Here is a 27,467-nt window from a genome sequence, read left to right as displayed (position 1 = left end):
TCTTAAAGGATATGATATTAATGTCTATCTAATTGGTGAATTTATCAACGCAGCATTGCCAGTAAACAGCAGCCATCTGGACCCAGAGTTTTGTGATTACTGCTGATTGTCAAAACAATGGCATTTTGCTGACCTTAAGAAATTTAATTTAAAATTGTTGCATTGCTTACCGTATAGATATAAAATATTAGAACAGGCTAAGATTCTAGACTGAGAATTGCTTTCTATCTTTCAGGTTTTATTAGAATCATGTTTGACCTACGAATATAATATAAGAACATACAAAATCTTAAAAAGTATGAGGGAAAGATAAAGGAAGGAAGGGAGGCAGAACACCAGTCATATTCAAATGTAAGTCATATAGGTATATTATTTCTATCATTTAGGGGCTCATTTGGCCACTGGGTAGATCCTTGGGGGAACAAGTTGTCAGAAACTAGAAATGAATAAGTAGAATAAATGGGAATCTAAAAGCAACACTCAGAAATTGATCAGTTAATAAACATTCATTGAGCATCTACTATGTGACAGGATGATGCTAAGCCAGTATCAAGGTTTATGGCAGGAAGTCAAAGCTGAGAAACAGAAGAACTAGACAAGTATCAAATTCAACCTTGAACATGCTACCTCAGGGCTGGATTTAATATTCTTCCAAAACCAGGATACAAAGAGTTTACTGAAACAGACTCTAAATGCAAGAGAAAACCTACAAGTTAGTACAAAAGTCAGTTTAGGAAAAAGAGAAGCAGCATAAGCCAGAACATCAGGCAAGGTAACCAAGCAAATACTGAACTAAGAAAAGGGAGCTATAAAGAGCAGATAAAGGTCATGAAAGGGGGGGGGAGGAGAAGAGAAGATGGAAGAAATGAGGATAAGGAGAGGTAGGGAGGAACAATAGGAACAGGGAGGGAGGGAGATGGACAGACAAAGAGGAAGAATAAAACAAAGGATAAAACAAAAAAATTAGAGGGAAAGAGGAAGTAGAGAAAAGAGGAATAGCTCATAAATGACCCGGAACCCACTATTAAACAGGGCCAGTATGGGAGGGTAGAAGTGTCAATCAGGCATGTAGCCCTTCTTGGGGGTTATTGTCCTTAAGGTCCTATTGCCATTAGCCAAGTCCTGTGGCAATGTTTCAAGAAATAGTGTGTCGTTCTTCTGTGACATTGCTAAGGGATAAGTCTAAATATGGAATAGAGGAACTATGACATAATGTAAGGTGTCCTGGATTTGTAACAGCACAGCTGAGGTTCAAATAGTTCCACCTCTGATTACTGCTTGTTATATGTCCTTGGCAAGTAACTTAACCTTTGTTTCCTTCATTCCTCATCAGTCAATTGACAGGAAATAATGTGGAAAAAGCTTTGGGTCTGAAGTCAGAGGACCAGAATTCAAATTCCATCCCTGAAGCTTACTACCTATGCTGTCTTAAATAAGTCATTTACCTCCCTAGTCCTTAGTTTCTCATCTATAAAAATGAAGATTTGATGTCGATCAAAACTTATTAAACTGGTTCATGGTGGTTTATGCTCCATTTACCGTCATGTAACTGAATGTGGGGGTTGAAAAAAATTTGAAAGCAATAAAAGGTATCAAATATTCTACCAAAATTTAATTGATAAATTACATAAGCTCATTCATCTCATTATGTATTCAAATTTGCCTTTATCTTTAATAAATGATAAAATTGCATGTATACCAAAGAATTATTTTAAAATAATTTTTATGATTTGTTATCATATCTAGTTTATATATCTACATACACAAGGTTGCATTAAAATATCCTGGATAAACAGAAGTCATGAGTGGAAAAAGTTTAAGAAGCCCTCCTCTAGATGGCCTCTGAGCTCCTTTCCATCTCTAGATCACTGGTTCTACAGTATCTCCTATAACAAATGATCTCTAAGGTCTCTTTAAACGCTAAATTTTAGGAGCTTGTGAAGTCTATAGTCAATTATCATTACAATTCTCTGGAAGTAATAGTTCAGAAAGGACAGCTTCATTTCAAAACACAGAATAATTATGCTCAGGTATTATCTGAAATATCCCAAGAATTTATGTAGCCTAGCCGTCTTATCTAAGACTTTCTTTTTAATTTCCAACCTGGGATGTTACACTGGACAATGTTGATAAGCTAAAAATCCCAGGATATCAGCATGAGAACACTGTGGAAGAAGCACATGGGGAAGCAGAGTGAAAATGAGTAAGGTTTTCACCTAATGTGCCACCTGATATTTTCCTGTCTTGACTAATTATTCTTGATAATTAGATGCTAAAATCTATTGTTTCTAGGCTAGTGAAAGAATGCAAATACTTTCTAAAATTGGCACCCCATAACTTCATTTCCCTGAGATAAAACCTTGGTTGTTTGACTCCAGTTATGGATCTGGTTGATAAATAGATTGCTATTTGCTGGAGATATCAGATTTCACATAAACTTTCATCTTATAAAATAATGTCCAAGAGATTTTCTTTTATTCAGATGTCAATTCCTACCCAAATGTTCAGCAAATATTGGTCAGATGACTGACCTCAAGAAAGTTATTATCTACTTTTGATAAATTGTTTATTTTTATATGGTTCAATCAGTCTTCTTTTCAGAACAAAATTAATTGACCTCTTAAAATATTTGAGGACAGCCTGATGTTTGATTCAATGTCTATTTGTTTTGTTTTATTTTCCACAAACCTGCTTACTAGTTTTGTAAGAAAGATTTGTAATGAAAATTGAGTTTTTGGGAGGATTTTGGGAAGAAGAGTAAATGGATTGGTGCTCTCCAGATTTCCCCACACACATAGAACAGGTTGTGCCTCAAGGAGAGCATAGACTAGTGAAAAATCAGGAAGACTTGGGGCAGATGAGGAATTTGCAAACACCTTGAGGGCTAGCTCCACAGGATCATCAAGTGGAGAGCTCTGGGGCTGGCTAGGTTTGGCTGATGCTTGTGGAGGGAATCATAAAGATTTTTACTTCCTAGAAAGCTTGAGGAATCAGGAGTCTGAGTCCAGGAAAAACTGGGTGAACCTCAGATGATTGGGAATGCCAGGCCCAGCTGTGCTGCAAGGACAAGGCCCTGGCCAAGAAGGAGCCAGCACATCTGTGAGTTCAGAGACAGTGGGGCAGGGATGCTGCTGGCTGTGGGCAATCGCAGAAAGTGGGAGTTTTTGGTTTGGGGATCCTAGTCCAAGGGGAAGCTGAAGTGAAACTAGAGGCAACATCACCCCATCCCACAATTAGACGTGCTTGTACTAATACCTCTTATTAAAAAAAAATAAAAATGAACCAGCAAAGAAGAAAGAACTACACCACAGAAACTTACTATAGGAACAGGGAAAATCAGGATTCATCTTCAGAGGAGGACACTGAAGTAAAAAAAAAAAAAAAAAAAAAAAAAAAAAAAAAAGCTTCTATCCCAAAGAGTAATATGAAATGACTCCCTGCCAGAGAGAATTTATAGAACTCAAAAAAGAATTAAAAATTAAATGAGCAACTTTGAGGAGAAAATTATTTTAAAAATCATTCAAGAAAAATAAGAATATGAAAAAAGTTAACCAACTAGAAAAGGAGATACAGAGTTTTAAAGATGAAAATAACTCTTTGAAAATTAGAATTGAGTAAGAGAAAGCCAGTGAAGTTATGAGAGACCAAAAAAATAACAAAACAGATTATAAACAATGAAAAAATAGAACAGAATGTGAAACATCTTATAAGAAAATCGACAGATTTGGAGAACAGATCAAGAAGAAAAAAATATAAGAATAATTGAAATGTAACAAAAAAAAAGACCTTTGATACAATAATGCAAGAAATAATCCAAGAAAATCCGCTGGGATGATAGAACATGAGGGGAAAGTAGAAATAGAAAAACTCCTCCAATCATCACTTCAACAACATGCTTTGTAGAAAACACATAGGAATATTATTGCCAAATTTCAAAAACCCCAGATGTAAGAGAAAATTTTGCAAGAAACAACGAAAAAAACAATTCAAATATGTTGGAGCTAAATTAGAATTGTACAGAATTTATCAGCAGCCATAATAAAAGATCACGGGTCCTGGAAGCATATCTACCATCAAAAGAACTAGGTCTGAGGCCAAAAATATCTTTTCCAACAAAATTATCTATAAATAATGAATGAGGAAAAAAATAGACATTCATTGAACTTGCAAATTTTCAGGACTTTCTATCAACCAAAGCCAAACTTAATAGAAAATTTAACATATAAGAAGAGCTAATATCAAAGATCAATTTCAAAGAACTCAACATAGACAGATTGCTTATGTTTTTTTTTAATTATGGGAAATGTGTACCATGTATTTAAGACTAACATCATCAATTGGGTAGCTCAAAAGAAAGAGTTAAGGTAAACAGTAATTATGTTATACAAATAAGGTGCAGAAGAAGATAGACATAGAGGCATTAGAGGAGGGAAGAAGGTTTATCATTCTGAAAACCTACTCACACGGGCAATGGGTTAAATAAGCAACCCTACACACACACACACATACACACACACACACACACACACACACATCTATATATATATATCATGAAGGGTATAATGCCCTTCAAAATCTATAAATAAATAAGAATTAAGAAATGAGTAGAGGGGAGGGGAAAAACAAAGATTAAAGGAAGAAGATGAGAGGGATCCTAGAGGAAAGTTTAGTAATAGCAAAGCAAATTAAGGAATAGAATTAAAACAGTCAGCAGTGATAGGAAAGATATGTGGGGGTCAGAAGGAGGAACAGAGTGTGTGTGTGTGTGTGTGTGTGTGTGTGTGTGTGTGTGTGTGTGTGTGTGTGTATGAGTGTATGTATAAAAGTATATATCTACAAAAGTATATATACACATATCTTTTCTTAACTTTGGGAGTGCTAGGGGAAATGAAAGGAGGAAAAATGAATAAAGTTAAAAAGTTGTGCAGCACAGAGCAAAATAACAATTTCCAGGAAAGTAAAGAAAAGATGGACATTCATGAATATAATTTCTTCGATTAATATATATACTTTGTTGAACTGGTATTTGTTGTTATATATTTTAAATCCTCCCTAATTTTCTACCAGGCACATGACAATGTTCACTTTTGCTTTGATATTTCTTTTTTGTTTTCTCTTTTCTTATTGTTTTTTTTTTATAAAATAAATTTAAAAAAAAAGAAAAAATTAGTCATTTCACCCAATTATAGGCCAATAAATCTTATGGTCTAAAAAAAATGTTGAATTTGTAATATGAGCTTGTAATATAATTGGAGGACTAAGGTTTTGTCTATTATAAAAGTCAAAGACTAGTCCAGCACACTTAAGAGAACATATGCCAAATTCCTGAATTCTTAGACCACATCAAGAAATTAATCTAGGAATTTGAAAAAGCAGGGAATCTATAAAAAATAAAAATATATGTACTTTTTTGGGGTTTCCTACAAAATTTTTATTTTTTCTTTACTTTCAAAAACCTGGATATGATCAAGGTTTATATCCAATCCAAATGTGGGAGAATCATGTCTACTATAGCTCTGTACCTGTTAGGATAAAGAAGATTCAAAAATCTTTCTAAAGAAGTAATCCTAAATCCTTTCTTAAAAACTCTCCTTAAATACTATCTGCTAGTATGTTGGAGTTGAGGTTGGTTGTCAAATGATAATAAGAGTATCTCACTCCTCCCCATTATCAGTTTACAATTTCGGCCAAAGGTAACAAGGTTGTATTGCTTATCCACTATGGACAGAATTATGGGGGACGCTATAATTTCTTTCAATAAGCACAGAGAGGGGAAGAGAAGGAGATAGTGAAAGACAGAGATGGGGAGGGAAAGCAGGGATGAAGAGAAAGAGACAAGAAAGGGAGGGATGAAGAAAGAGAACACTATATATATATATATATATATATATTTGAATTTTAGTCTTGAATCTAATCCTAAAAATACTCTGGATTATTTCAATCCGTTAAGTACTATTAGTAGTAATAATAATCATGTTTATATAGTGATTTAAGGCCTGCAAAGCATTTTATATCTGATCCTCATAAGAACTTTATGAAGTAGATACTATTATTCTCATTTTACATATGAGAAAACTGAGACAGAAGGAGGTGAAATGACTTGTCCATGATCACACATCTATAAAGTTATCTAGGCAAGATTTGAACTCTGGACTTTCTGACTCCCAAGTCCAGTCAGTGTTCTAACTATCATTCCATGTTGCCATTTTCTTGCTTCCTTCTCAATAAATAGACATATTTTTACACAAGACTAAAATTAAAAGAGGGTAAAGTAAACCATCTGGTCAATCAATTCATCAATAAGCATTTAATCTTGATCCTCACAACATTGGGAAATAGATGTTATTATTATATCTTTTTATATTTGAAGAAATTGAGGTTAAAAGAGATTAAATGACTTGCCTAGAGTCACACAGATAGAAAGTCCCTGAGGTGGAATTGGAACATCAATCTTCCTAACTCCATCCCTTTGCTCTTTCCATTGAACCATCAGCAGCAGTAGGTCAAAATTACGAAGATGCTGCTTGGTGGAGTGGAAAGAAAGCCAGCCTTGGAGCAGGAAGATCTGAATAGATCATATAATGTTTAACTGTTCCAGGCAACTTTCTGAGACTCTTCTGTTACAAAGCAAATGCCAATATGCATTGGTGAAGGGTTTCCTAACTGGGAGTTACCAACACTGTTGAAATCTTAGATCCAGTCTTTAAAAAAATGTATTGTAATGCTGGAGAAACTGAGGCAAGATAGATATTAAAGAGTTTTTGATATTTTATTTGGATTTCTGAGAGGGAGAGATTTTTCTGGGATCAAAATCATTCTCAAAGCATTCAGCATCAAATATGAGATTCCAATGATTTTCATATATGTGGCTCCAAGATCAGGGGAGACAAGGGCAATGGGTAGAGTTAGAGCATTGGTGAGCCCAGGAATTTCCAGAAATGGACCATCAATCCAGTTCTGACAGGTTGGGGGTAGGCCTATAAATTCTATATAAATTGGAAAAGAAAGGGGTAGTTAGAGACAGAAAGTCTGGAACTTAGAGATAGAGGATATCAATTAGGTATCAGAGATAGGACATCTGGAGTTTTATCTTTTGGAATGCCAGGGATGCAGGGTTGCAACCAGGGGGATTGAGGCAGAACAATTAAGGAATTGAGGAAGAACAATTTAGGGAAACTGAAGCAGGACAACTAAAAGAAACTAGTACAACAGTATATTATATAAAATATCCCTTTTTTACATTATTTGGAAAGAAAAACGCCAGTTTTCAAAGCTAAGTTTCTTGGAGGATAGACAGACAGACACCCTACTTCAACTACTGATGTTTTCTTTATTTATAATCATCTATTTTCTTAGCCCTGCTTCTGAAGTCCCCTAAGTGCCCAAAAAAGTAAGAGAATTCATGATCTGTTTCCAAAGTATCTACTTTTTGCCCTCAATTATACTCTAGAACTTATCTTCCATTTCTCTCCAAGGTAGCTGGAGAAAAACAGGTTTAAAATTGATTTGCCAGAGCAAGCATTCTGCTCCACCTTTTTTCTAGGAAAGAAGATAAAATACCAAAGTTTTAGCAAGAAAACTTTCCATAAGTTTAGTAAAGCAATAAGATTTTATCTTAAATTAAATGCAGTAGAGGCAGCTAGGTGGCCCAGTGGATAGAGCACTAGCCCTGAATTCAGGAGGACCCGAGTTCAAATCTGGTCTCAGACACTTAAGACTTCCTAGATGTGTGATCCTGGGCAAGTCACTTAACCCCAGCCTCAGGAAACAAAAAAAAAAGTTAAATGCAGTAAAATTGCCAAAAAGGGAGAATAACGTTATAATAACTAGTTTGCACATGGACAGTTCTAATTATAGATCTACCGATATCTAGACCAGATGTTGAATAGAAAATTTGACCTTCAAATGCAAGACCCAAAAGAAGCATAAAAGGACAAAAAGGAAAAAGAAATCAAGGGTATTCGATAAGGTTAAACTGTTTACAATTCTACTTGGGAAGATGATACTTGTAACTCCTAAGAACTTTCTAATTATTAGGGCAATAAGGAATGTACATAGAAGGCAGGGCTGTGAGGTGAATACGATGAGATGATATCTAAAAAATAAAATTAAGGGGTAAGAAAAAGAAATGCTCTTGGAGAGAGAGTCAGAATAGGGTAAGTTAACTCACATAAAAGAGGCGTGCAAAAAGCATTTACAGTAGAGAGAAAGATGGGACAAGAAGAGACTTTGAACTTTATTCTCATCAGAAGTGGCTCAAAAGGGAACATTTCATTAGGTATAGAAATCTATCTTACTCTACAGAAAAGTAGGAGAGAGGAAAATTTTTTTTAAATGAGTTAGGGTTGGAGAAAAGGAGGGCAGATTAAATGAGGCAGTAATAAGAAAACAAAACTTTTGAAGATTGGCAAGGTAAAAGGAAAAAGAGTAGGAAACAAAATTGGGGTGGGAATAGGGAATAGGATAGAGGGAAATACATAATTAGTCACTGTAGCTATGAAAAAAAAATTTACAATTAGTTTTTCTGATAAGGGAATCATTTCTCAAATATATATTGAACTGGGTCGAATTTATAAAAAATTAAAAGCCATTTCCCAATTGATAAATGGTCAAAGGATATAAACAGGCAATTTTCAGATGAAATAATCACAACTATGTATAATCATATGATAAAAATGCTCTAAATCACTATTGATGAGAGAAATGCAAATTAAAATAACTCAGAAGTACCACTCCCCACATTACATATTAATTACATACTAATATAATAGAAAAGGAAAAGGACAAATGTTGGAGAGTTTGTGGGAAAATTGAGACATCTACTGTACTGTTGGTGATATTGTAAACTGATTAAACCATTTTGGAAAACAATTTAGGGCTATGAACAAAAGGCACAAAACTGCATAAAATCTGTGACCCAGAAATACTATTACTAAGTCTATATCCCAAAGAGATTTTTTTAAAGGAAAATATTCTATATATACAATCCTATTTACAACAGCTCTTTTTATGGTAGCAAAGAATTGGACATTGAATGGGTGCTCATCAATTGGGGAATGGCTAAACAAATTGAAATTTATGATTGTGATGGTACACTATTGTGCTATATGAAATGACAATCATGATACTTTCAGAAAAATTTGGAAAGCCTTACATGGATTGAAATGAGCAAAATAAGGAAAATGTACACAGTTATAACAATATTGTATGATGATCAATTGTATATGACTTAGCGATTATCAGCAATACAATAATCTAAGACAATTCCTAAATAGTTATGATGAAAAATCTCCATCTCCAGAGAAAGAACTGATGAAGTCTGAATGCAACTCAAAGCATACTTTTTTTCTTGGGTTTCCTTTTTTTTAGTTTGTGTTTTCTTTCACAACATATCTAATATGTTTTATATGATTTGCAAAATTTACATGATTGCATGATATGTTTTACATGTGTATAAACTATATCAAATCATTTGCTTTATCAATGAGGTAGCAGGAAGAAAGAATTTGGAACTCAAAATTTTTAAAAAGCAGTGTTTAAGATTTTATATATATATTTGGGAAAAATAAAATATTTAAAAAGAAGCAATGATAGCCCTTAGACCTTCATGGTATATAAAACATTTTTCTTTACAACCTTTTGAGAAAGAAACTATAGAGATTATCATCCTCATTTTAGAAATAAGAAAACTGAAACATAGAGAACTGATGTGACTTGCCTACCACTGAGAAGTATTAGAGCTGATTTTTGGAATTGTCCTGTTGACTTTAAGTTTGGTGTTCTTTTCAATCAGTACCACAAAAAACTGTTGATGATTCAAATATACCACTAATTCTTCTTCTTCAAAAGTTACCAGTAAAAACACCTCAGAACCAATAGAAAACTGCCTCTGATTGAAATTCTTGACCACATATTTAAATGTTATTAAGAGTTTGCCAGTTTTTCTTTCTGAATAATTATGCTACAAACCTTAAAACCTGAAGGACAAATATTTGGTTTGTCTTTCCCCCAACCCCATCCCACTCTCTCACACCCCCTCCCAACTTCCTACCACTGCCATTCTTCACTCTAAGCTGGTCTGCTAAGAATAAATCACTGATGTACTTCCACATATGCCAACTAATTACCCTATGGAGACCAGTCAAAGATTTCTCGAAGGTGTCATCTAATATCCTGCAGGGAATTTAGACCTGTTTCTATTTGCATTGCTTCTTTTTAACAAGAATTCAGACTCTTCCCTCACTATCTAAAAAAGGGTCAGAGTTCTATCATCAAAGCTTGAAATGGAGATTCTAATATGGAAGATTTTTAATGATAAAAGTTAAAGAGATTGAAAGCAAACAAATGAAGCATTAACATTTAGAAAATTAACATAAAAACAGGGCATATAATGATATACCATTAGCATGTTCTTCATTACTGAGCTTTCTTACAAAACACATTTGCTGTCAGTAGAGCAAGTCAGATCCTATCATTTACAGCAGTCACACTTATTAGTTCATTACCTAGAATCACCTTTATTAAATCTGAACTCCAATAAAGGGTATAAATGACATCTCAATATGATAATGCTATTTTTTATGCATGTGGCACTTTCATACATGGATCTCCAATTTACAATTATCCAAATTTTAAAATGTCTTTAACATAGTATTTTGAAATGTGGTAAAGCCAAATTGGCAGATTCTATTTTCTTTTCTATTCAAATCATGAGATATAGGTTCAGATCCTTTACTAGTATGTTTTCAAACACAAAGTATCGATTTTACTTGCAGCTTCCTACAAAACATATATTCACTAATAACATTTCTCTGAATTCCAAGAGTACATTGAAAGAGGCATAGTCTTTAGAAAGAGGAAGGTGATAATGTATTCTGATTAATCAGGATGTTTCCATTGTGGGCACCTCCTATAAGGAAAGATGTAGACAAAATGCAGTGTGTCCTGCAGGGTGGGATGATGAGTGGAATAAAAAACATAATAGATAAAGATCTTCTGAGAAAACATCTAAAGAGATCGCATAGGAAAGAGAGACTAGACTTTCCACTTAGACCCAAATGGCAGAATAAAGATATATGGGAAGAAGTGGAAAGAGAAATTTAGATTCAATGGAAGGAAATACAATGTAACCTATTCAAAAGTAGAAAAGAGTATCTTAGGAAAAAAAATACTTCTGCTCAAGGAGAATCTTCAAGAAAGGTATCGTCAAGGATATATATTATAGAGAAGACTTTTAGTAAAATAAAAGCAGGTAGATGGAGCTAGATTTGGAGTCAAATCTTCATAAGTTCAAATCTGGCCTCAAACACATCACTAACTGTATGACCTTGTATAGCACGTCACTTAACCCTGTTTGCCTCAGTTTCCTCATCTGTAAATAAGCTACAGAAGGAAATGGCAAACCATTCCAGTATCCTTGCCAAGAAGACTCCAAAATGGACTCACAAAGAATTGGAAGTGGCTGGAATCACTGAAAAAAAATATGACAGGGGAAAAAAAAATCTGACTTCTTAATTCCCTTCTAAGTCTGAAACCCTGTTAGTGCCATCAATTGTCAGATCTTTTGGGAAATCAGTTTAAAGTAAAGGGTAGCCTCCTTTTAACTGATTTAAACTATAATAGCTTATTGTATTGGTAGTAATAGTCAAAGCAAACTTTTTTTTCTATTTGGTCTTCTCATGACTTCAGTTTGTTCTCTCTTTTTCCTACTCCCTCTCCATCAATTTTTCTCTCCTTCACTGTCTAGGCCATCTATTTGTACCTTTTTGTAGCAGTTCAATATTTTTAAACTTCTGAACATTTTTATAAATATTAAAGGAAAAATTGAAAGTATATTTATATAAATTAGAAGGTACTTCAAACCCACCCCATTAATGCAGAGCTGTACGATCCCAATTAATAATTGCACTAATTAGTTACACTAATGGCAATGTCATTTGCATATCCCATTTATGACAAGTCATTGTTCCTTTCTGAGTCTGTAAGACCAAGTTCTCTCTTTGCATCCAGTGTTGTCTCCAATTGTCCTGATCTTTATTTTGCTACTGAACCCAGATGGCTCCAGAAGCTGATGATCTTGCCCAGCCCTCCCTCACTTAAATCCAATCACTTGCAGGTCATGGTGTGCCCTCCTTATATCATGGTCCTCTTCCAGAATGAAGGACCAACAACAACAACCCCGTCTCTAAAATGGATACAGAACTATGTCACTTCTTTAATTTTGCTTATTTCTAATAGAAATAAGTTTTCAGACCATAAAGGACTATAAAAATGTGTTCATAGAAACTGGAATTAGACCTATGACTTCCTTATTATAGGAAATTCCCAACTTCTCTATTAATGCAAGTGGATGCCTTCTTTGTGACTTTTAATCTTGGAGAGCTATCTCAACTACTGAGGGTATAAATGATTTTCTCACAGTCACAAAATGAAGTCTTCCTGGTTCTTAGATCTATCCATTATATCAATAAACACTTATCAGATACTATATCCTAAGCACTGTGTTAGAAACTGGAGGATTTAAAATAAGTTGTAAATGTTGCAAGAACAGCTAAGTGGTGTAGTTGTAGGAGTGCTGAGCCTGGAATCAGGAAGACTCATCTTCCTAATTAATTAATCTTCCCAAATAAAATCTGGCTTCAGACATTGTCTAGCAGTGTAACCCTAAGCAATTCATTTATTTGCCTCAGTTTCCTCCTCTGTAAAAAGAGCTGGAAAAGAAAATGGCAAACCACAGCAGTATCTTTACCAACGAAACTCCAAATGCAGTAAAAAACAAACAAACAAACAAACAAAAACTGAACAACAATAACAAAAAATGCCACATGCCTGTATAAGAGATATACAGAGGCCATATCCAAGGTTGCCAGTCTCTTTCCAATCTTCACAATATCTCTTACTTCAGTTCCCTTCTCTCCATTCACATAACATCTATTCTGGTTCAGACTATCATCACTTTTTATCTGTTCAATTATAATAGCCTCATAGTTGGTCTCCCTGACCTCCTTTACAATTCTTCCTCTATTCCGTTGCCAGGTGTTCCCAAAATGTACCTTTTTTTTTTTTTTTTTTTACCATGTGACTCCTATTTTTTCTTTTCAATAACTATTAATTGTTTTTAAAACAAAACAGGAATCTTATAGCCTAACACTTAAAAGTTCTCTACAATTTAATTCCCTGTATTTTCCTGTCTCCTGTCACACTATTCCCTCTCCATACATAACTCATTCAAGTCAAAATAGTTATTCTCCATACATAGCATCCATCGTCTGCCATTGCGTCTTTGTACATTGACTCCTAAAGCCTAGAATGCATTTTCCCTCAAGTCCAGTGCATAAAATTCCAACCAAGTTTTCTTCAAAGTAAAATTCACATGCTCTCCTCCTACATGAGACTTCTTGATCTCCTTCCTCCCCCACTACTAATACTCATTCATGAAATTCTTTTGTTACACTCTATATTTATTTAATTCTATAATATGATTAAAAAAAAAAAACTTAACTAGTAGAATATAAGCTTCTTGAGGACAGGGGTTTTGTTTGGGGTTTGGGTGCCTAACTCCTAGAAAAGTGCTTTCCACTTAGTAGGTGTTGGATAAAGATTTGTTAAATGGAATTCAATTAAACTGGAGATACCACCCCAGTTTAGGATCTAATTCATTGAGTAGTCATTGGTGAGTAGAAATTTCAAAAAAAGATCATAGAGAAAAGATGTGACACATAAAAGTAAGGGGGAATGGAAGAGAAGATGGAGAAAAATATAGAGAGACTAGATGAAGTTAGTCAATAATTCCCTCCCAAATCTAGAAGGTGCCAGAATAGCTAGAAAAATTGTTAACATCCTGCAGAACTATAGACCAGTACATCAAAAGGAGATAGTAGGAGTAGCAGCTAAAGTTCTTGTGACAATCTGAGGTGTCCCAGAAATCAGAATACCCTTTCTCTAGCTGCCAAAGCTACTTCATAAAGGTTTGAGCTACTGTCTTTTTTGTTGTTGTTCTTTACTGTCAATTAGAAAATATACTATGTGAGTTTCATTTTTGTTGATAGTGATAGTTTTATTGAAAAAAGTTTATAATATATATATAATAATAAAAAAAAAGTTTATAAATATATATGTATGTATGTGTAAAATTACTGAATCCCAATTGCCTTGAAAAAAGAGAAAGAACAGAGTTCCTTATTGTCAATTAATGAATATGCTATGTGACTTTCATTTTTGTTGACGGTGACAATTTCATTGGAAAAAAAGTTTAAAATATATATGTAGATATGTACATATATAAGAATTGAAAATATATAATAACTATAATTACTGATATGTATTTTTTCCTATCCAAAGCTAGGCAGAAGGATTGCCCGATGGGCCAGTCAGGACATAAGGTATTTCTTTATGTGCCAGGCATGGCATTAAGGGTCAGGGATGCAGAAACAAAAGCAGAAAGGGCCACCAAGAACCTTTCCACTGATCCCTGACCCAAGGTATGTTCTGGTTTAAGGGCTGCCTTCTCCAGCCTGATTTTTTTTTCCCTTCTCACAGTGCTGCTGTATTTTGCTCAATACTGCTGAAAAGTTCTAAGCTCCAAAAGAACCTCAACCCTCAGCATTTATATGAAGGTGCCTGACAAAATTGGGGGAGCAGCTTGCCCTCCCTTCTTTCTATGGCCTCTGTGTAAAAACAGGGATGGGACACAGAGGGCTTTTGGGAAGAGCCATTTTCCCAGTGAGTCCAGGAAAGCCTCTCATTACTGCCTTTTTTTTTTTAATGGATTGAGAGAGCAAAGAATTTATGAGGAGGCAGTGGAACTGCCTTCTAGTCTCCTTGATATGTAAGTAGAATGGGGAGTGGAGAAAGACAAGATTCCAACTTAGGAGGAAAAGAAAAAGGGAGTGAAGAGAACATGTAGAAAAGAGAAAATGGGTATCAGGTAGATACATTGAGGGTTGAAATTAAAGTGACAGCATGTGCTATCTATTGCTGAATTCTTTTTATATTATCATTTTTCCCTAAAACTAAACAATTTTGCTCTTGTTTATATGAAAATCCTAGATTTCTGTTTACAATAGATAAATCTAGGAGGCACAAGATTCCTTGAGATGGAAATTAAAGCAATATATATTTTTTGAATCTGGGCTCCAGGTAGAATCTGAGAGATAATCAGCAGAAAAAAGGGAGGTCATCTCTATATAATTACTACATTTGTTTTTTGCTTTTTCTAAGACCCCCTAAATGAATCATTTTGTCATATGCTTTGAGAACTAGATTGGTCCCTAGTGATCACATAATTTGAACATATATGACAAGTGACAATAGTCTTCTAGAGCCATTTCTTTATCTATCTTTACAATGCTCCTGTGACTTTGTTATTAAAAAAAAAAAAAGAAGAAGAAGAAAGAAAAATGTTATTTGCTAGCTTTTCAGATGAAGAAAAAATGTGAATATCAACAATAGAAAATGACTTGCCCAAAGGTGAAAAAAAATTAATGGAGAAAAACTTTTACCTAATTTCCCCTATTAATACTTCCAAATTAATGTAAAGAAATTAGCTAGTTAGCTTGCAATAAAAATCTTATTATTGATTTGATGTTGCCCTTAACTTTTAAAATGTGTAGCAGTGCATGTTAAATATCTATCTCAGGAATTTTTTGTTGTTGTTACTGGAAAATAAGTATAAAGCTTTAGAAAAAATTCCTCTTCTATTTATTTGTAATTTCTTAAAATAAGAATGGTGGGGAGAAATAAAACTTTCCAGTTCCGTGCTTTTTCTCCCACTGGATTCAGCTGTATTTCCTTCTCAGCCATGTCTGAGCATTTAAAAGAAGATTACAGAAAAAAAAAAACTCAAATTCTAATGAAAAAGCACTCTAAACACTCTATCTCTGGAACCCTAAAAGTGCTAAAACTATAAAACTTCAGACTAAGAATCATTATGGTTCACAGCAGGAAGTAAATAAAAGTTATCCATATTCAAAAGAAAAAAGTAGTTAAATATTAATGTTTTAAATTATAATTTTAAGAATTCCCAGAAGAATCTTATTTTTTTCTGTTCATAGGAATGTCTCAAGCAAGGATATCCCAAGACAGCTTCAATCCATTAGACAGCCAGCTAATGTAATGCATTGCTTCTTAATTCCATTTCCTTTTGTATTCTTCTACTTTTCTTCACTGTTCAAGTACTTTTTGAGCATCTACTACATATAAGTCATTGTGCGAGATGCTAACGAGGATATGGGAGAAAAATAAGACATGATTCCTATCACTTATCAGGGGAAACAAGATGTTGGCCATAGTACCATGAGATTTAGACCTTAGGTTGTTGGAGCCAGAAGAAATCTTTGAGATAATTTAGTTCAACATTTTTATGAATGAATAAATTAAGACTTAGAGAGCACATAGTACTCAGTAAATATTTTTTAATTGAACAAAGTGATCAATCTAGTGTCCAACACACACACAGGAAGTTAGTAGAATAGATGGTTGGTTATAGAACCTAAATCACCTGGTTCTAATATTAATAATCTTTCTACACCAAGTTGCCTCTCATAAACACATGAACCATTTAAGTAACAATAGAGGAAGGTAGTACATGGTAAAGCACAAATGAATAATACTTATAATCATAACAATGATAAGAAGAATTGTATTTCTATACCACCTTTTTGGTTATGTTAAGCAGTTTACTAATATTATTTCTATTCATCCCCACAATTACCTTGGGAGAAAGAAGCTACTATTATCCCCATTTTACAGAGGAGGGAACAGAGGCTAACAGAAATTATAAATTTCCTAGGGTCAAATAGCTGATAATTGTCTGTGGCCAGATTTAAACTCAGGTACTCTTGACTCAAGGTCTAGAAGTATAAATGACATTAAGTTTTGTGCCAGATCATGAGGAGTCCAAATTCTGTACTCTCCACAGTGGACTTTCAGCATTGCTCAGTGGTTTATCCAAGACAGCCCCTCATCCTTAAAAGAAACTTTCATTCAAATTTGAGGCTGTTTTGCTAATGAATGGACCAGAAAAAGGATCATTGACAGTCACTGAATAAATTTCTGTCATTTAGAATACACACACACAGAATCACACCTCTACTTTCCAAGAAGGCAAGTTTCTTCTGCATTTTCCAAAAACTGCATTTCCCAATTTCTACATCATTCTTTTGCTATTCAGTATTAATGGAGGGTTAAACAAATGACAAGAAAGTCCCAATGTAGTTTTTAAACAGCCTTTGCACAGGAATGAACTTCTTCAATTCTGCCATGAACAACTTATACTTTACAAGAAACCAAAAGTGTTCAAAAATGACCCCTTAAATCTTTGTTTTTCCTCTCGAGTTATGCAGTTTGGTGATATTCCTGATCAGAGCCAGAAGAAGGAATAATTCTGCTGGAGACAAGTTTGAGGGTTCAAGAAAGGAGATGATTTAAGCAACAATTAAGAATAAAGTCTATGTTTAAACATGTGTTTTTGACGAATAGAGAAAAAAATGAGCCACAGAAGTAGAATTCTACTGCTATGGAAGACTGCAAGAAGCATAGGCACATGGCAAAGTTATAGTTGCCCTGTGCTAATTAAGGTTCAGACCATGTTTGCAGAACTCTGCCCCAATTTTCTGGTCAGTGAACGAACAGATATGTTATATGTATCCAGTCAAATATAATTACTTAGAAAGTAGAAATCTAAAAACATAAATACACACACACACACACACACACACACAAACATACACTCTAGAAAATGAAATGGTGGTTCTGATAAAGTTTTAAAAAAAAATGTCTCCTTAAAGTAGCTAAGAGATCTCTGATTTTACCAGATACTGGAATATTTTGGATTGGCTAAAGTTATAGCCACTTATCAATGTTAGTCTTTTCCCTTAATTGAAATGACTCCCTTCCTCTTTCTGGTCTTTCTGTTCTTTTCTCTTCCCAAATACATTTAATCATCTTCTTAAAACTGATTTTCTTTCATAGAAAATGTTCAGCTCAAATAACATTCATAAATTTTGTTCATATTAAATACTTCCTTTCAAGTTAGACATTTTAAGATTCAAAAAGTCATAAAGAATAACATAAGCACTTAGAAAATGCATGATCTAAAATAATAGAAAGTAGCACTTAAAAACTCATGTTTTCAAGCAAACAAGGCTGTAGAACTGAATATAATCCTTTTAAGGTAAACAAGGTTTATCACATAACTTCTCTGGAATTTTGTTTCCATATCTATACAATGATGAATGGAGTATGTAACCTGGAATGCTTTTTGCAGTTCTAATTGTATGACATTATGATTCAGATTAGACTTGAGGACTATGTAGCTCAAAGTCAAGGATTTGACTACTGAGTCACACACACACACACGTTACCTTAGATCCTTCATCTCTAAAATGAATAACACGTTTGGAAAGATTCTAAATTAACTGATTTCAAATCTAGGTTATTAAATCATCCTATATTTTTCCTATCGTCCTGAAGAATTACCCAAAAATTTTTCCCACAAATGAATTGTATGCAATTTAATTTTGAATATAATCATCCTATACCTACATGGTGAAAATGGAATAAATGAAAAAAGATGAGGATTGACTAACTACTGGAAAATTAAAGAAATAATTACATTATCCATAAAAGTTGCAAAGTTCATAAAAGTTGAGATAAATGGTTAAAGGATATGAACAGACAATTAACAGATGAAGAAATTAAAACCATTTCTAGTCATATGAAAAAATTATCTAAATCACTAATGATCAGAGAAATGTAAATTAAGACAACTCTGAGGTATTACACATCTCTCAGATTGGATAAGATAACAGGAAAAGATAATAATGAGTGTTGGAAGGGATGTGGAAAAACAGGGACTCTAGTACATTGTTGATGGAGTTATGAACTGGTCCAATCATTCTGGAGAGCAATTTGGAACTATGCCCAAAGGGCTACCACTGTTTGATCCAGTAGTGTCTCTATTGGACCTGTATCTCAAAGAAATCATTAAAAAGGGGAAAATGTTGCAAAAATGTTTGTATCAACTCTTTTTTTCAATAGTAAAGAACTAGAAACTGGATGGATGCCCATAAGTTGGAGAATGACTGAATAAACTGTGGTATATGAATGTGATGGAATAATATTGTTCTATAAGAAACTATCAGCAGAATGATTTCAGAGAGGCCTGGAGAGACTTACATGAATTGATGCTAAGTGAAGTGAGTAGAATTAAGAGAACATTGTACACAGGAATAAGATTATCTGATGGACATGGCTCTTTTCAACAGCAAGATGATTCAGGCCAGTTCCAATGGTCTTGTGATGGAGAGAACCATCTGCACCCAGAGATAGGACTGTGGGGACTACATATGGATCACAACATAGTATTTTCACTTTTTGTTGTTATTATTTGCTTGATTTTGTTTATTTTCTTTCTCATTTTTGATTTGATTTTTCTTATGTAGCATGATAATTGTGGGAAAATGTATAGAAAAATTGCACATGTTTAACATATATTGAATTACTTGCCATCTGGGGGAATGGGATGGAAGAAAGGGGAAAGAATTGTAATACAAGGTTTTGCAAGGGTGAATCTTGAGTACATATGCATATATTTTGAAAATATGCTTTAAAAATAAAAATTAAATTATTTATTTTAAACTTAAATACAATATGGGAAAAGAAAAATAAAACATTGTCACATGCACAGAGAAGGTTAAAAATATAAAACAAAAAATTTCCATTTCAAACTTATATAATGCTATACCTTGTGCTAAAAAAAAAAGTTGCAAATGAAAGGTTATCTTAAATGTCATGATAAATGATGCTTGTATTTTAAGATTATAATGCTTAATTATATAGAGGAAAGATAGACAAACATATATGTGTTTTCATTTATGAATATGTCTATATTCACATCTATATAATCATAGAAACAAAAATATAAATTGATCTGTACGTATATTTGTATATAGATAAACACATATGTATATGTGTATATAAAGATAAATATGTCCATGATCATACAAACTGCATCAGATGTTGAAGTCTGACCTCAAAAGGATAATTTTCTCTCTTTGGCTTGTGGCATGCACCTAGAATTACTGAATGAGATTCTCTAAAGTCTTGACTCATATCTAGATTTTCAACATGGATAGTAGCATCAAAGCTATGTCATTAAAAAAAATAAATAAAAGTACAAGTTCATGGACTATAAGAACTTCTTCTCTAGTATGTCTGATCCCTAAACTTTCTAAGCTTGGCAGCTTTCAAAATTGAGTTTTCCCTAAGATAACTTTCAGGGTGGAACAACCCAAAAAAATCTTTCTTCTTTAGCTAAAATTCTAGATTCTAGAATGACACTTTCTAGGAAATTCAATATATACTCCCTCCCTTACTCCATATCATTCAAAGTGGACATTTCCATCATCATCATGCTGAGAAAACAGATGTCCCCAAAGTCTAATCTCTCTCCTCAACTTGCATAATCTCATCAAGTTCTTCAGAAAATTCTTTAAATTGACCAAAGGTCCTATCATTCTTGATCTATATCTCCATGAAACAAAATAATAGATTTAGAGCTGGGAGGAACAACTTAGGTCCAAGTTCAAAGAAGTGACTACCATTTTTAAACCCATCTGATTTCAGATTCAGTGTTCTTCCCACTGAAAAAAATCATCTGGTCCACTCCTATAATTTTGGTGCTGAAGAAACTGAAATCCAGAAAGATGAGGCACTTTTCACAAGGACACCTAGGTAGTGAGTTGAAACAAAACATTCTAAGTTTGTTATATTTGAAATTAGTTGCTAAGGCCAACTGAGAAATAACCCAGCACAAAAAAAGCCAACAAAAAAGCCTTCATATAAAGTCTCACATAAAGAACATCTCAAAGGCAACAAGAACAATCCAGAAGTCCAAATCCCATCAGGCAGTGCAAATAAATGGCCCACAATTCCATGTACCACAACTCCAAAGCCAAGGAAAAGAAGTTTTTCTAAGGGATCAAATGCCCTGGTCTGTTTAACCATACTTCAATAGTACATTGAATCTAACCCCCTCATTTTATAAATAATAAAACTCTACTGAGAAGGCATCACTTAAGTATCTCAGTGCTTTAAAAGAGTCAATGATTTAATGAGGGACACAAGTCCAAATCCCAGCTCCTCACAACCTGTGTGACTTTTGGCAAGTAATTTCACCTTCTCTGGATCTCAGTTTGTTATCTATAATATAAGAATATTGGACTACATGTTCTTTATTGTTCCTTTCCAACTGTAGAACCAATGATTCTGTGATTCTTTCCGATTATAAATCCTATAATGTTGCCTTATCAACCAGTGTTTCCCAGATCTCTGAAATTATGTTCCTTGCTTCCCATTTTAAGGTTTAATGCATCTACAAAGTCAATGTAGAAGAAATTAAACATAATAACATCTCAGGTCATCTTTACTAAAACAATGAGAAATAAAATCATATAACAACCAGAAAAGTTATCAAGTAGTACTCAGTTAGAAAGGAAAAAAAGAAAAAGTTAAATTTCCTTATTCATTGGAACATACTATAAGTGCAAGAGTTAGCATAATTTTTATATAAAATTGCTCAGAAACAAGAGGCTTAGCTTAAAAGAGTCAATCCACACTTCTAACCCCGGAGTATATGTTTTTGTAAGTTAGCAGAGGTCCTAGTGAGTGGGAGGCATATTGCTGAAGGGGAAAAAAAGCAAACTAGAAAATATTGTTTTTCAAATCTATTATATCAAGAATCAGCTTGTATAGGTTTTGCTGAATCTGTGCCACTGTGATCCTTGTTCTCAATTCACATTCACCTTTCACAGACAGAAGCCTGGTTTTTGACGTCATTCTGACTTCAATTTGCCAACAATCAAGCAGGGGTTATGCTCTCAGGCAAAGAGCCAACATGTAGGTTTTTGGTATTATTATTGTTTAACTTTGGTGAATCATTTAATAAACTAATGATCCAAATCTGGTTTATTCATGGACATTCCAGTGAGTGTCTTTCTTGTGGCCTAATTTAGAACATTGTAAACCAATATGGTTTTAAGCCTTTAAAAAAAAAATGACTCATTTATTTTCCTTTCTTCAAGGTGATAGTCAAAATGTACAGAAATAAAAAATGATAGTCCCATTGAAGTCTATCACAGTTAGACCTCACCTAGAATATAATTTATTTGGTACTAAATCCTAACTAGTCGGCTCAGTGGATAGAGTACCAGGCCTGGGCTCAGGAAGACTCATTTTTTGAGTTCAAATCTAGCCCCAGACACTGACTAGCTGTGTTACTCTGGGCAAGTTACTTAATTATATTTGCTTCAGTTTCCTCATCTGTGAAACAGGCTAGAGAAGAAAATGGCAATTCACTCCAGTATCTTTGTCAAAAACAAAACAAAACAAAAACAAAAATAAAAGCAAAGTTTTGTTTCTAAAAACAAAACCTGGGTCATGAAGAATCATATACAACCGAAAAACTGACCAAAAAAAAAAAAATTTAAATCCCATTTAGGAAAAAAGGTGACCAACTAAAGTATATTGAGAAAGAGAAACCAAGATGCTGAAGAATCTCAAGGTCATGCCATATGAAGATCCATTAAAGAACCTGAAGATATTTAGTTTAGAAAGAAAATAAAAGATAGCAGTTTTATGAAAAAGGCATTGGATCTATTCTATTCCATGCATAAGAATAGGACTGAAAGCTATGAGCAAAGATTGCAGAAACAAATTTAACTTTTGAGAAGAAAAGCTTCCATAAGATGAAAGGGATTCTTCGGGAAATAGTGGATTCCTCATCAGTTCTTGAATATGGTATAAAAGTAACTCCTATTTAAGAATTACATTAGCCTATGGGCTCTATACCAACTGAAATTTTGTGACAGAGTCACAAGAGATTTCTTCCCTATATTCATAGCTATTGAGCAAGCTTCTGTCAGAGAGAAAAATTACTTAATCTGATGAACTCTGAGAGGCATTAATTGTTTCAGGTTAGGAGTACATTGGAACAGTAAGTAGATATGAGGATCCTTGTATCTTCTTGGGTCTGTGCTCCCTTCCTCCATTTTCTTAACCTAAATCCTTTTACAGTGACAATGGCCAAACTATCAGGAAACCATTTGCTTTAGAAAGTGAAAAATAAAAATAGGTAAAAGTAGCCAGTATGTCTATATTCTGAAAAGAGCACCATTTCATTCATCCATCACAAGTCTAGACACCCACTGCAGAATCAAATTTCAAAACTCAGACAATATAAGGGGAAACTGACAGGTTCTTTATGTCTATTAGAAATTTTTCAGAGTTTTCCTCACAAAGTGATCACATCAGTCACATAAAGTACCATGAGCCTTCCTCCTGCAGCTATTAAAAAAAAATTGAATAGTTGGACTAGAGAGTGAAAATGAATAAAACTAAAACAAGTGAAATGGGGAAAGTAACTCATAAAGTGAGGTCTCAAAGTGCCTAAAAATATTTTTAAATCCTTTGCTCTGAATGATTCATCAAGCAATAAAAAATCCTTCTATGAAAGCAAAGGATTCTAGTTACCAAAAAGGAAAGGGGAGAAAGAGAAATATGCATAAAAGTAAAAGAAAAATTAAAAAGTGAATTAACATATTGAGTCTTTTTAAAGTATTGGGAAAAAACAAGGCCATAAATCTGGCCTCAAAAGGACACTTCTCACTTCCAGTTCCTTAAAGTTCAAAAATTCAGGAACCTTTGCCAAGACTTCCACCACAGGTTACATCTGGCAAAGAAGCATCTCAGAAGGGATCATACAGAGAAACAAATATAACTAAAGTAAAAAGTATAGGTCAAATGCCCTACTTTGGAGTAAAATATACAGTGTATACGAGTAAGCTCCCAAATTCTCCATTCCAGAGCTAAACTACAAGTATAAGTATATCTTGTAGGGTAAAGAATGTCACAGACAACAGATAGTAAGGTATTTCCCATTCCAAAGTCAAATCTATCTCATTTTCAAAACAGGTCAAAAATATTTAGAAGCCATAGGGTTTTAAATTGAGAATCATTCAAATCTTACCAGATGTACTTCCTAAATATATCACCTAATCATTCCCAACCTCAGTTAGCCCTTATATAAAATTAAAATAACCTTTGTTATCCTGCCTACTTCAATAGTTTGTTGTGAGGTGAATACTGTTAAAAAAGAAAAAAGAAAAGAAAAACCACTAAGAAATAATAAGTAATTTTTATGATTAAATGCAGAAATAGTTTTCCAGCAAAGAAACTGGAGAAAGCAAGCATCACAAGGAATAAATAGTCATAAAGCTAAGTTATAAAGCAATAAGATTGACTTATGTACCAGCATCAACCTCAAATGATCATGCATAATGAACATAACTAAAATAATTCTGAATTAATTTTGAACAATGTACAAAAATCACAAAACTGGAGAGACACTTTGGCTCAGTGATCCTACTACTATGCATATATCCCAAATTCATCAAACAGGAAAAGAATCTATATATACAAAAATATTTACAGCAGCTATTTCATAGTAGCAAATAACAAAAACAAAAAACTGGAAACTGAGGATAGAACACTTCTTGAATAATGGCTAAATAAATCATGATATCCAAACATTGAATCTTGAAGATTATGTATCATAAAAAAATGAAATTAACTTCGTCAGAAAAATGGGAAAATCTACATGAACAAAGTTAAGTGAACAAAACCAGAAGTATAATATATGCAATAATAACATTGCAAAGAAAGGGGGGAAAAACTTTGAAAGACTTTAGAATTCTGTTCAATATAGTGACAAACCTCAATTCTTAAGGACTATAGATGAAGAACACTAGCTATCTCTTGACCAAGAGATGATAGGTGTAAGATGTATGGGAAATATATATAAATATTTTCCCCCAGACATGGCCAATGAGGGAATTTGTTTGCATGATGATGTATTTTATAAAGGCTTTCTTTTTTCTTGTTTTTTTTTTCTTTTCATTGGGGGTGGTACAGAGAGAGTAAATGTTTTGTCAATTAAAAAATAATAAAACAATTTTTAAAAGATGTTTTGACTGGAGACCAATGGTGTACTTCAAATGACCCACCATAGGTACAGATAACAGTTAAGATAATATCTTTATGCTATTAGACAATAAAGGAATCTCAAATGGAAGATTTTTATGTGGTTTTTGGTCTACCAATGAATGATCAAATGTTTCTGGAAGCAACAGTGAGTTCCTAAGAATACCTGGAATTTCTAGGTGCATCAGCCTTCACATAATATTCCTTATGAAATCAGTCAATGGGCATTTTCTGCTCTTCAGCTGAATACCTTGATAAAATTTAAAGTATTTTTTCTTGCTTCAACTATTCAAAAGGCATTTATTAAGATGTGTACCAGGCTCTAGGACTTATTTCCACCCTTTCTTAAAACAGATCTCTCTTCCTGTGCCCTTATGCCTCTCAGCCTCCTTCATAGCATTACACCAACAATAATTCCCTTTTGTCCAAATATCTTTAGTCACATCCCTTTCTATTGTCTTCTATCTGCCTGTAATCATGTTTAACTTAAGTATCTCCAATTTTTAGAAATAATCCCTCCTTCAAACCATTAATTAAGCAAATATTTATTAAACTCCTACCATATTGATGAAAGAATCTACTACCTCCCAAAACAACCCATTCCATTTTCTGGAAGTCCTAATGTACTTACAAATTGATAGTCTGATTCTTTTGTTCTGCTCTGATTATTTTGCATTCCTGTGGTTTCTTGTGACTATCCTAGTCCTGTTAACTGTCTGTCAAATGTTATGTCTTGATATAAAGGACCAAGAATCCCCATTCTTTCTCTCCCATAAGCTTAAGACACCACACTTAAAATAATAATAGGAATAATGATAACTTACATTTATAGAAAGGTTGATTTAAAGTTCACAAGGCATTTTACATTTAATCCTTACAAAAATCTTCCTGAGATTTAGGTGCTATAGGTATTATTATTAGGCGTTAACTTGGTACCATGTAAATAGTACTAAATTTGAAATCAGTAGATGTGAAATAAAATTTTAATCTTTTCATGTGTGTGATCTTGTGCAAGTTACTTACTCTTACTGACCCCCACTTTCCTCATTTATAAAAAAGAGATTTAAATTACATCACCTCTATATTTCCTTTCATTTATAAATGTTACCCCTGTGAATATTATTATATTATTTTATATTTTTATTTATGAGAGACCCTGAGAAGAAAAGGAAGAAATGAAAATGGAGGAGGAAGGGGAGAAAAAAAGCAGCAGCATTTATATAGGACCTTAAGACTTACAAAGCACTTCAAAAAATATTCTCTTATTTTAAGCAATTTGCCATAACTACACACTGAAAAGTATTAGATTCAGAATTTTGATCAATGATTCTCTTACCTCCAGGTATAGAACTCTTTTCCATTAACTGGCTTCCTGTCAAAACAATAAGTCATTAAAGCTATCTTAGTTATTGCAAATAGTATTAAACGATTCTACTGAGGGAGAAAGGTTAGAGGAAAGATTACTAGAAAGGAGATAATTGCTAAAGATTAGATGAGAGGTAGTAAATAACAAAAATAGGTTGGTGAATATAGGAAGACATACATTTGAGAGATTTTAGGGATATAAAATTGATAGGATTTGGTGACGAGATGTGAGGGACAGGAAGTTATCTGAGATTATGAGTTTTGGTGACTTAGAAAATGAAAATGCTGTTAACAGGAATAATACATTCAAATAGGAGAAGGTTTTAAAGGAAAGATGAGTTTGTTGAGATTTTTGAGTTTGGACAGTTGAACACTAAGCTGAAGGTATCACATTTGGAAATGGGGCTCAAGGAGGAGGAGGGGACTCCACTTAATGATTTTAAACTTATGCTATAGAAATGATTCCTCAAGCCAGTTGAGTGAAAACTATCACCAAAGGAAAGCCAAAGGGTTTAAAAAGAGCCTTAAAAAACATTTGAGTTAAGAAAGGAGGAAAGAGAAGAGTGAATGAGAGGATTGGTCAGCACATAGGAGAACCAAAACAACTAAATAAAATGGAAGCAAAAGGAGGAAAGAGTGTCAAAAAGAATATGATCCAGCTGTGCCTTTAAATCAAATTTCTAAGTTACAAGCAACATTCTGGAGCTTCTTTCACAAGCAAATTACATACAATGGCTACTTAACAACATTGTTCTTGCCTTAACCTCAGCAATGGATCTTGTTGCCCATCAATATTTTGAATCCCAAAGAAAACAGAATAAGATCAAACCAAAGATAACATATCTAAAGCAGCATATTCCTTATTTGTTCAGATCAACTCAATAAATAATTATCAAACATCTACCATGGATAAGTCTTCATAAATGTGTCATCCCTTCCTTTTTGTGTTCATTATGATGCCAGAGGAATATTGCACTTCTGAAGATCAATGAAACAGAACATAGTCAAGCATCTTTTGCCCATACCTATGAAGCTCTTTATATTCTCCATAAATCCAACAAAAG

Source organism: Sminthopsis crassicaudata, chromosome 1 (genome assembly GCF_048593235.1).
Source record: "Sminthopsis crassicaudata isolate SCR6 chromosome 1, ASM4859323v1, whole genome shotgun sequence".
In the NCBI taxonomy this organism is placed as follows: domain Eukaryota; kingdom Metazoa; phylum Chordata; class Mammalia; order Dasyuromorphia; family Dasyuridae; genus Sminthopsis; species Sminthopsis crassicaudata.
Note: the sequence above shows the minus strand (reverse complement) of the source record.